This window comes from Salmo salar, chromosome 02 (genome assembly GCF_965601325.2).
Source record: "Salmo salar chromosome 02, fSalSal1, whole genome shotgun sequence".
Classification (NCBI taxonomy): Eukaryota; Metazoa; Chordata; class Actinopteri; order Salmoniformes; family Salmonidae; genus Salmo; species Salmo salar.
This window is the reverse complement of record NC_138292.1, coordinates 89729037-89733608: the sequence shown is the minus strand read 5'-3', so window position 1 is coordinate 89733608 and position 4572 is coordinate 89729037. Positions and strand designations below refer to the sequence as shown.

General features: G+C 40.4%; 1 non-coding gene across 1 annotated transcript; it reads right to left on the bottom strand.

Annotated features, from left to right (window-relative positions):
• Positions 1-3012: 3012 nt before the first annotated feature.
• Positions 3013-3088, bottom strand: trnaa-ugc (transfer RNA alanine (anticodon UGC)). The gene has a single exon. It is a non-coding gene; the product is annotated as a tRNA-Ala (tRNA).
• Positions 3089-4572: the final 1484 nt, after the last annotated feature.

Below are 4572 nucleotides of genomic sequence, written 5' to 3'. Positions count from 1 at the left end.
CTGTCAGATTTTAAAATAGCTTTTCGGCGAAAGCACATTTTGCAATATTCTGAGTACGTAGCTTAGCCATCACGGCTAGCTATTTTGACACCCGCCAACTTCGGGGCACACTAAAGAATCAGAATTACTATTAGAAAAATGGTATTTCCTTTGCTGATCTTCGACAGAATGCACTCCCAGGACTGCTACTTCCACAAGAAGTGTTGTTTTTGTTCCAAATAATACATAGTTATGTCCAAATACCTCCGTTTTGTTCGTGCGTTCAGGTCACTATTCAAAGGGTAATGCGCGAGCGCATATCGAGACAGGAAAATTCAACATGTTCCTTTACCGTACTTAGAAGCCATTTTCATGTCAAACGCTGTTTAAAATCAAGTTTGATGGTATTTTTCTCATAAAATAGCGATAATATTCCAACCGGACAATAGTGTATTCATTCAAAGAGGAAAATAAAAAACAGCATGGTCGCGGGACCGCGCATCTCCAATCTCTTAGTCACCAGGCAGACCACTGACAAACTGAGCTCCTGTTATCTGCCCAGAGACAGGAGACGCCTCAATCCGCTTTCTGAAGGCTTTAGAGAACCAATGGAAGCCTTAGAAAGTGCCACGTAACCCCAGAGATACTGTAGTTTCGAAAGGGACAAGAAAGAAGAACTACAAATTCGCAGACAGGCCACTTCCTGCTTGTAATCTTCTCAGGTTTTTGCCTGCCATATGAGTTCTGTTATACTCACAGACACCATTCAAACAGTTTTAGAAACTTTACAGTGTTTTCTATCCAAATCTAATAATAATATGCATATTGTCATTTCTGGGCAAGAGTAGTAACCAGTTTAAATCGGGTACGTTTTTTCATCCGGCCGTGAAAATACGGCCCCCTATCCCAAACAGGTTAACCTCTTGGGGCTAGGTGGGACGCTAGCGTGCCACCTGTGGTGCACTCCATCAACAGCAGGTGCATTTCAAGAGCGGCAAATTTGAATCCAAATAAATGTCAAAATTCAAATTTTTCAAAAATACAACTATGTTACACCATTTGAAAGATAAACATCTCCTTAATCTAACCACGTTTTACGATTTCAAAAAGGTTTTACGGCGAAAGCATAAATTTAGAGTATGTTAGGACAGTACATTTACAAGAGTTGTGTGTAATGTTTTGTCAAGTCAAAGACAGGGTCACCAAAACCATAAAACCAGCTAAAATGATACACTAACCTTTTACAATCTCCATCAGATGACACTCCTAGGACATTATGTTAGACAATGCATGCATTTTTAGTTCTATCAAGTTCATATTTATATACAAAAACAGCGTTTTACTATGGCATTGATGTTGAGGAAATCGTTTCCCTCCAATAACCGGCAGTCAAGTCAGCGTCACAAATTAAATAATTAAAATTAGAAAACATTGGTAAAATATTATATTGTCATTTAAAGAATTATAGATTTACATCTTTTGAACGCAATCAACTTGCCAGATTTAAAAATAACCTTACTGGGAAATCACACTTTGCAATAATCTGAGCACTGTGCCCAGAAAAATACGCGTTGCGATACAGACTAGACGTCATGTTGGGGAGATCTAAAATCGAAAATACTATGTAAATAATCCATTACCTTTGATTCTCTTCATCAGATGTCACTTCCAGGTATCACAGGTCCATAACGAATGTAGTTTTGTTCAAAAAAGCTCATCATTTATGTCCAAAAATCTCCGTCTCGTTAGCACATGATGTAAGCCAGCCGGACTTCTCGTCATGAACGAGGGGAAAAAATATATTTCCGTTCGTTCAAACATGTCAAACGTTGTATAGCATAAATCATTAGGGCCTTTTTTAACCAGAACATGAATAATATTCAAGGTGGACGAATGCATAGCCTTTTATAACGTATTGGAACGAGGGTACCCAACATGAAGTAGCGCGCCAGGTGTCTAATGGGACATCACCGTTCCATGGCTCTTGTTCGGTCAGATCTCCCTCCAGAAGACTCAAAACACTTTGTAAAGGCTGGTGACATCTAGTGGAAGCAATAGGAAGTGCCAAAATATTCCTAAACCCCTGTGTTTTTCAATGGGAGAGGTTTAAAGTCAATACAACACATCAGGTATCCACTTCCTGTCAGAAAATGTCTCAGGGTTTTGCCTGCCAAATGAGTTCTGTTATACTCACAGACACCATTCAAACAGTTTTGGAAACTTTAGAGTGTTTTCTATCCATATATAATAAGTATATGCATATTCTAGTTACTGGGTAGGATTAGTAACCAGATTAAATCGGGTACATTTTTTTTATCCAGACGTGCAAATGCTGCCCCCTAGACCCAACAGGTTAAAGTCCCCTGCTACTAGGAACACTGCCTCTGGGTGAGCGTTATCCTGTTTGTTTATGACGGAATACAGCTCATTCAATGCTGTCTTAGTGCCAGCCTCAGTCTGTGGTGGTTTGTAAACAGCTACGAAAAATACAGATAAACTCTCTAGATAGATAGTGTGGTCTACAGCTTATGATGAGATACTCTACCTCAGGCGAGCAATAGCTCAAGACTTCCTTAGATATTGTGCACCAGCTGTTATTTACAAAAATACATAGTCCACCGCCCCTTGTCTTACCAGACGCCGCTGTTCTATCCTGCCGGTACAGCGTATAACCAGCCAGCTGTATTTTGATAATGTCGTCGTTTACCCACGACTCTGTAAGATATTACAGTTTTGAATGTTCCGTTGGTAGTTTAGTCTTACACGTAGGTCATCGATTTTATTTTCCAAAGATTGCACGTTTGCTAGCAGAATGGAAGGAAGTGGGGGGTTTATTCGATCGCCTACGAATTCTCAGAAGGCAGCCTGTCCTTTGGCCCCTATTTCTCCGCCTTCTCTAAACGCAATTGACGGGGATCTTGGCCTGTTTACATTTACATTTTAGTCATTTAGCAGACGCTCTTATCCAGAGCGACTTACAGTAGTGAATGCATACATTTCATACAATTTCATACATTTTTTTTTTTCTGTGCTTGCCCCCCGTGGGAATCGAACCCACAACCCTGGCGTTGCAAACACCATGCTCTACCAACTGAGCTACAGGGAAGGCACTGAGCTACAGGGAAGGCACTGAGCTACAGGGAAGGCACTGAGCTACAGGGAAGGCACTGAGCTACAGGGAAGGCACTGAGCTACAGGGAAGGCAGGGAAAGCAGAAATATTGTTCATGTCGGGCTCGTCAGACTCATTAACTTGTTATGGATAGGGGGCAGTATTTTCACGGCCGGATAAAAAACGTACCGGATTTAATCTGGTTATTACTCCTGCCCAGTAACTAGAATATGCATATAATTATTAGCTTTGGATAGAAAACACTCCAAAGTTTCTAAAACTGTTTGAATGGTGTCTGTGAGTATAACAGAACTCAAATGGCAGGCCAAAACCTGAGAAGATTCTGTACAGGAAGTACCCTGTCTGACCATTTCTTGGACTTCTTTGCCATCTCTATCCAAAACTGAGGATCTCTGCTGTAACGTGACACTTTGTGAGGCTCCCATAGGCTCTCAGAAGGCGCCAGATCGTTGAATGATGACTTTGCAGCCCATGGCTGAAAAACATTAGCGCATTTGGTAAGTGGTCGATCTGAGAACAATGAGACGGGGCGCGCGTGCACGAGACGACTCCATGTTTACACTTTCAGTCTTTGAACGAAAACAACGACTCCCGGTCGGAATATTATCGCTATTTTTACGAGAAAAATAACATAAAAATTGATTTTTAAACAGCGTTTGACATGCTTCGAAGTACGGTAATGGAATATTTTGAAATGTTTTGTCACGATTCGCACCGGGCGCGTCACCCTTCGTTACCCTTCGGATAGTGTCTTGAACGCACAACAAAACGCCGCTATTTGGATATAACTATGGATTATTTGGAACCAAAACAACATTGGGTGATGAAGTAGAAGTCCTGGGAGTGCATTCTGACGAAGAACAGCAAAGGTAATCCAATTTTTCTTATAGTAAATCTGAGTTTGGTGAGTACCAAACTTGGTGGGTGTCAAAATAGCTAGCCATGATGGCCGGGCTATCTACTCAGAATATTGCAAAATGTGCTTTCATCGAAAAGCTATTTTAAAATCGGACACCGCGATTGCATAAAGGAGTTCTGTATCTATAATTCCTAAAATAATTATGTTTTTTGTGAACGTTTATCGTGAGTAATTTAGTAAATTCACCGGAGGTGGGAATGCTAGTTCTGAATGTCACATGCTAATGTAAAAAGCTGGTTTTTGATATAAATATGAACTTGATTGAACAAAACATGCATGTATTGTATAACATAATGTCCTAGGAGTGTCATCTGATGAAGATCATCAAAGGTTAGTGCTGCATTTAGCTGTGGTTTTGTTTTTTGTGACATTATATGCTAGCTTGAAAAATGGGTGTCTGATTATTTCTGGCTGGGTACTCTGCTGACATAATCTAATGTTTTGCTTTCGCTGTAAAGCCTTTTTGAAATCGGACAGTGTGGTTAGATAAAGGAGAGTCTTGTCTTTAAAATGGTGGAAAATAGTCATATGTTTGAAAAATG